General features: G+C 37.1%; 1 protein-coding gene across 2 annotated transcripts in view; it reads right to left on the bottom strand.

The window, feature by feature from the left end:
• LOC107733858 (epithelial membrane protein 2-like) overlaps nt 1-6,584 on the bottom strand; it is a 26,899-nt gene extending 20,315 nt beyond the window's left edge. The window contains exons 1-3 of one of the 2 annotated variants that reach the window (XM_016545678.1): nt 6,245-6,584; nt 5,444-5,630; nt 5,320-5,358 (exon numbers count right to left, since the gene is read on the bottom strand). The gene's annotated coding sequence lies outside the window, so the exon portion shown is untranslated. Of the gene's footprint in view, nt 1-5,319; nt 5,359-5,443; nt 5,638-6,244 lie in introns of those variants that run through there. The other variant, XM_016545679.1, reaches the window with a different exon arrangement.
• Between the last annotated feature and the right edge of the window lie 624 nt (nt 6,585-7,208).

Raw genomic sequence — 7,208 nt, 5'->3', positions numbered from 1 at the left:
TACAGTCTTGCTTGCGAGAACTCCGGTCTGAAGCACGCGGGTTCTCGCGTTATTTCCTTATCACTTCTCGCATGTGTTTTGTTGTGAAACGTAGTTTGCAGACCAGACAGAGCTGTCGGCGATTCTTCCTATTTTGAAGTCATGCAGTGTGAAACCCCCTGTCGCCGATCCATCGTGCAATGTGAACACAACAGCAACTGAATGCTACCCCCAAAACAACCGCGATCCGACCAGTTTGAAAATCGTGCAGTGTGAACTCGGCATAAACAGCCTGAATAATCAGGATTCTTGTGCAGCTGGAATGAAAAGGTGCAGAGGAGGAAGGTCAGAATTGGAAACTGCAGGCTGTTTTGGAAAGAATGCTGTGGGTGATGACCAGATCACAGGTGGAGAAGTACAGTAGTAAAACCCTGGGGGGCTGAAGTGGGTTGGACTACCACATATCTGAACTTTTTAAAAGCAAGGAGTCCATTTGTTTCCATGATAAAGAGCTTGTTTCCTTATGTGCAGATAAGTTCACCTAATTTACCATATATGCAAAACTCCATATCACAACCAAGCAGAAACAATATAATACAAAAAAAAAAGAAAAGTCAAAAGCATTCAAGTTGTGCATTTTAAAAGGCAAAAACAATATACATAATTCCTATATAGATTCAGAATAGCATATTTGATAATAAAAATATATATATTTACTGTTCATTTTGAAATAGAAAATATATGCATGTTTCCATTTGTTTTACAGTTCAAAAAAAGTAAAAATAAATAAATAAACAGAAAAAAGTTGTATTAAAATTAAAATGTTAAATTATTATTATTGCTGAGAACCTGAGCTGGTCTTCAACTCCAAGCATGGAGACACCGCCCATTTGCTCGGGGGGACATGGGCGGGGGCTCCTTTATGTTAGCAGTAAAACCAGTTCTAACACTCCCTCACACTTCCCAATCCCATCAATAGCTGTGAACAGCACATTTATTTTCCAGCACACGTTTTCCATACAATTTGCATTTCATCTTTCGTTCATTTGTTTAAAATGTGTGACCCACAGGAGAACATTTGAGCAGAGGAGTCAAGAGCTCTCCAACCTCATGACAGAGGCTCCTCTTTCACACTGCCATAAGCAGAATGAATTGCTTTCTCCCTGTTCTGATTAAGCTCAAGTGCTCTCGTAGCTCTGCAGAAGTGGAAGGGAATTAAGACAAAAGTGGCCTTTCTGATGAATATGAATGAAAGGTTTATAAAAGATCTCTAATTGTGCCCAAGCTTCTCGACAGAGTCTAGTTCCTGTCTGTTGTTGGAGCAGTTTTTCTTTGTGCCAGTTCAACTGATGATGTGGGCTTCTGGCCATTGACGCAAGACCACACCTTCTGAATCAACAGACCTCAATAACCTCAATAAATAATTAAATATACTGTAGGTCAATGAACCTACAGTGAATTGGAGTAAATTGGTCCTATCTTAGATGGATGACCACCTGGGTTGAGCAATATTCAAAATGTAAGAACTTGCTTCACAAGTTTCACAGGACGTTGAAGTGGAATTTCAATTGGAATGACAGGAAGAGGAATTTAATGAATTGGAATTCAAACAAATTAAACAGTCACACAATGGGGGGATTTCAATAGTCCAGCACAACAACAAATTGGGGAAAAAACTATTCTTCTGTAATCCTGCTTGTTTGGCATAGCTGTGTTTGCCGTAGCTAACACAAGAAATCCACAACAATATGCATTTAGACGAAATTCAATTATATAATAAAGGTAAACCTTCATTGTTACACTGTAATGTGATGGTATATTACCTAACAACATGAAATATGTTTGGCAAAATCTATTTATAGGTTCAAATGTGTGCTTTTTGCCAGGGCAAATTTTCACAACATGCATGAACCGTCTTTTTTTTCCTTCTTCTTTTTTGTAGCCAAGGCTAATGTGAGAACTAACAGAGTCTCTCCTAAATTTTAATTCAAATTTAAATTCTAAATCCTGTTTGCTTGCTACATTGATTTAAAATTGCATAACTGAACTGGACTAAACTGCACACACTCCTGATTGACGTCTTATTACTTCTGACAGTGGTCTGAATATTCCAGGACTGAATTACACTGCAAGCAAACTTCTAACACACCTTCATTTAATCAGCATTCAGCTACCATTGACTCTTTGAAGAATGCCTTTCACACTCTTCAAGTGTAACAATAAAAACCCATCGGCAGAGGTCTATGGTTGCAGATGTGATTTGTAAGATGGGAGTGTGTTTGAGGTCATTGCAGGCTATCCTCCCCCGAGACGAACATCTACTGCTGCCTCCTTCAATGTGACTGATGATCTAGTAGCTCAGTATACACACCCTAACATCCTACAAGACTCTCTGCTAGTCCTGCAATGTTCTCAGAGGGAAAATGCGTGTAACTGGTATTGCAAGGAAATGCATGTCTGGATCTTTCCTTAGGAATGGAATAAATTTATACTGGTCGGAGTACAACCAAAATAGAAGGCTCTTTTCCTTCCTGGAGAGTTTTCTCTGAGCAACTGTGTCATAAATGGTGGTTGCAATGTCACAAGGCCAATTGGCTTGCCATACATAGCTTGTTTGACCTCAGACACCTGACCTGAAGGGTTTACTGGGTTAAATTTGGTCTAACCGTATGATTTACATATACGGGAGGGACTAAAGTGTTAGGGATCAAATACATAGCATTTTCCATCCTGGCACCCACACATTCCTACATGCCAAATTTGGTTCAGCCTCATAATACATCCTGGAATTTCATGAATTTCACCAACTGAGGATAAATTGAGCTAATAATATTTAGAACTGAGCTACTCTTTTTGTAACATATTCAAAACCAAATCAAACTCTAAACGGCGAAAGCTGATGTTCCAGAACTCAATCAAATGGGTGTAGTTTTCTTTCTGAAAACCAAGATTGAATGTCACCTTGCTAATGATGAAGCTTCAGTACAGGATCTTGGACGAGGTTCAATGGACGGCTCCCTGCTGGCACAACAGGCGCTATGTGTCAGTACTACTGTGCAAACAAACTGGATGAAAACACATTTATCTTCACCGAACAGAAACTAGCTTTACTCTCAAGTATATGCTGGCAAACAAAACAAGCCATAACAAAACAGTAGTAGTGTGATCAATTCTGAAAAATAGTTTCTTAAATCATCATGGAGTCACCCTGCATGTTCCTGGTCTTATTGTGGACAATTCACTGGTGCATGTTATTCCAAAAAAAAAAAAAAAGTATTTGTAATCTTTAATCAAAATGTACTAACTTTCTCTTCCTCTGAAACAACTTTTCCACTGATGTCACTTAGGCCGTGAAGACTATTAGATCATTTTAACCAACAGGTCAAAAAAAATATTTAGACGCAGTGTTAATCTCAAATTGACTCTGGTTTTATTCTGGTAAGTAACTCCCATTTTCCGAGATCTAATCAATTCTGTTCTGCCTGAATTTTCTGTTCTGACTGTTTTCTTTTGGAAATACGTCACATTAAAGAATTAAAATTCCAGAAATAAAAATCCTATTCATTTTCCAATTCTGCACAAACTTTCTTACTTTACATCTTACTCACTTCCTTCCTACTTTATTGCCTAAAATGTGGCATCTTTATTGAAGAATTCTTTAAAATTTCTATGGAGAACATGAAAATACCTCAGGGACCAACGCTGCTGAGAAAGTGGGTCGTAACAGTTGCAGTCGGTTCACATTGACTTTAATCAAAGGACTAGACTCCAATCAATCATGACAACTTTGCATTGAAAGGAGTGTGAGTGCAAGACAAGCGGAGTGCCGTTGACTATAAATCCACCCAATAACAAATACTGCAGCAAGGTGAAGACAGGAAACTAAATGAAAAGAAATGCCTTTGATGCTCCTAAGCAGGGCAGAATTTGCATGCATGAGATGTGAAATGGTTGTGAAAAGCTGGCACTCTTTAGTGGTGGTTTGCATGTCACGCATGTGCTGCTTTGTACTGCCGTTGGAAACGGGTCATTCATCATTGTTTGAAAAAAATCTATCACCTTAATAAAGGGGAAACTGCTGGTTTCATCTGGCCAGACAAGAACGATGGAGTTTTGGTTCCTTCGACACACTATTTTCCTGTTTAATACTGTAAAGCTGCTTTGACAGAATCTGTATTGTAAAAAAGTGCTATATAAATAATTGTGACTTGACTTGAAACTGGCTAAGACACACTAACAGTTGTGGAAAAAAATTGATCCAGATGGACAGAGTGCTTAGACACGCTTTGCTAATATCCTCACTGTAAAACTACATTTTTACTTTATGCAAACAACTGAAACAATTTGCAAAATATCCTATTTTGTGTTCTGCGTAAGAAAACAATTCATACAAGTTTGGGGATGTGGATGAGTAAAGAATGACCATTTTTCATTTTTGGGTGAACTGTACATTTGAGCCAACTTTGCACAAGAAAGAAAAAGAAGTCTAGAACTACAACCCCACAATATTTAAAGCACTATCACAATGCTGATGATAAAATGTGCAAAAATCTTAATTCTATTAGGAATATTATTTCAAAACACTATGTGGAAAATCAAAACAGCCGCATAACCTAAAAAGACTGTAGAGAATAAGCCAAAATATAATTTTGCACCAACATTAATTAGAAGGTTTAACTACTTTTGACCACCTTAGAAATGATTGTTTATTGTATTAAAACTGTTACTGTGGAAAAGTTTGTAGTAACTTCTTGGTGAAATTTATAATAAATAATCTGTTAGGAGTACAATTGCGGTATGTTGTAGCTAGAGTTTCTAAATGTTGATAATTTTATAATTTTTTAAATTTGATAAGCTGATAATTTTCATTATGCTATAGTTGACAAAAAAATCTACATTGGACCAAGCAGAGCTATCAATGGTGTTACCTGCAATTAGCCCTACTGTAACAATGCAACAACTACAAGAACTACAGCAAATTTTCATAAGGGCAAGTACAACACAAAATCAAGAGCTTTAAAGTCTGTAACTTCATGAATTATTGACAAACCAATCAATTTTCCCCACGTCTAACATGTGGAACTGAAATTAGGAAAACCTGGCTTTGAATATTCCAAGATATGATGTAAATCATTAACAGAACTTATTGAAATATAAACAATTGTAACAAATGCTATAGTTAGACAATTACAAGAACTATGGTACATTTTCATAAAATCAAATATAAAGTAGAATCAAGAGCTTTAATATCTGGACCTTCATGAATTACTGACCAAGCAATCAATTTTCCCCATGTATAAAATGTGTTCTGTTCTGGTGGCTATTATTAGGGAAACTTGCCTTTGGATATTCCAAGAGATGACGTGAACGAGTAAAAGCCTGATGAAATTAAAACAACAAGTTAGTTTGATGGCACTTCCCAAGCTTAGAATGCAAAATGCTTAGAAATTTGAATGAATCTTACACCTGGTGGGGTGCACAGGGAAAACTCTTGTGCAAGCCCGTGCAACGCTCCAGGCCTATAAACAATGAATTGGCCTCCTGCTCCAGTCAGTGTGGCCTTGAAGTCAGCCAGCCAGCTGCCGCATTGTGTCACGTGCATCACCCAGCCACTGCTCCAGCATGTTCATTGTCTCATGGATATCCCAGCCCTCAGTGCCAAACACACACACACCATACTATATCAGAGAGGTCTAATATTACATCCAATTGTTTTGCCACTGGCTCTACTCATTTTATCTTACATATAACATATAAGTTTCTCAAGATACACAAGGACAAATCTCCAAAGCTGGCACAGATCTGTTGCAGGTTCCTGTCTGACAAAATAAAACGTGAGCAGTGAGAGCTGTAATAATACCATGAGAGGCATGCAGGGCTCTGACACAGCTGAAAGATTTCATAACAAAGAGCAGACAGCATAAACAAGGGGTGAGATATGGGCCAAACAATAATCGACTCAAAGGAATATGAGTCTTTAAAGATAATGACAGCTGAGTATGTAAATGAACATGGCCTAAACTGAGGGATTTGTGAGGAGCAATAGTACAAAACAATGGTGTCAGTGCCAGCAGGCTTAATTATTATTACCCACAATAATCTAAAATTGCACTTTAAAAACAAGATATGCTTCAAGTATAAAGAACAGGTAGCCTATGAAAAGACAAAGGCTGAAAAAAGAGGGAGTTGTTCTAAATGTTTGGAACATCGTTAAGGAACTGTTCAACTCATACTGAAGTGGTTATTAGGCTATGTAGCTACTCACCTGTATGCTGTTACTTTTATCCAGAAACGCAAAAGAAGAAATTTTGAACAATTAACAGTTTATAGTGACATGTCTGGCGACACAAAAGTAGCCCTATCATAGCATAGTACATGTGTGCTGAATCCACGCGATATTTTTGTTGGAGAAACAGGCCGAATTAGCGATGTGAACCTTTATCGTCTTTTCAATAAAAAGTTGTAAAATACAAAACATAGATAAAAAGTTGAATAATGTCTGACGGAATCTCCAGCGCCGACGGCAAAAGAAGTCAAAACAAACGTATTTTTCTATCAACGAAGAAGTAACACGTAGCGGTTCTTTATAATGAATCGGCAATATACCGCGCAGTTCAGTTTGATTCACAAGCATGACTCTTATGAACCGGTTCTTGTAATTAATCGTTCGAAAAAGATTGAAGGACTCAACGGTTTGAATCAGTCTGACGCACTCTTCAATGAACTCTTCAGTGAATCAGGCAGAGTGCTGAGTCGAGTTAATTAATATCTGATTCACATACTGAATAGGAAGTTATCATTACTTTCAATGATTTTTGTTTACTAAAATCAGTATCATTACTAATTAGTAGACAAGTTACCTATTTAGTGTAGAGAGAGACCTTATATAGACAGCTGTGTCTTCCTAATTATGTCCAATCAATTTTCTTCAATCAATATTTAGAAATATCTCAAAGATTCTCCAGAGAAATTTGGTGTACCTGAGCTAAATTTGAAATGTCATTGCAAAGGGTCTGAAAACTTCAATCTTATATATATCTGATTCACATACTGAATAGGAAGTTATCATTACTTTCAATGATTTTTGTTTACTAAAATCAGTATCATTACTAATTAGTAGACAAGTTACCTATTTAGTGTAGAGAGAGACCTTATATAGACAGCTGTGTCTTCCTAATTATGTCCAATCAATTTTCTTCAATCAATATTTAGAAATATCTCAAAGATTC

Source organism: Sinocyclocheilus rhinocerous, unplaced genomic scaffold (genome assembly GCF_001515625.1).
Source record: "Sinocyclocheilus rhinocerous isolate Xijiao unplaced genomic scaffold, SAMN03320098_v1.1 scaffold189, whole genome shotgun sequence".
NCBI lineage: Eukaryota > Metazoa > Chordata > Actinopteri > Cypriniformes > Cyprinidae > Sinocyclocheilus > Sinocyclocheilus rhinocerous.
The sequence above is the reverse complement of the archived record's forward strand: the minus strand, read 5'-3'. Positions and strand labels throughout refer to the sequence as shown.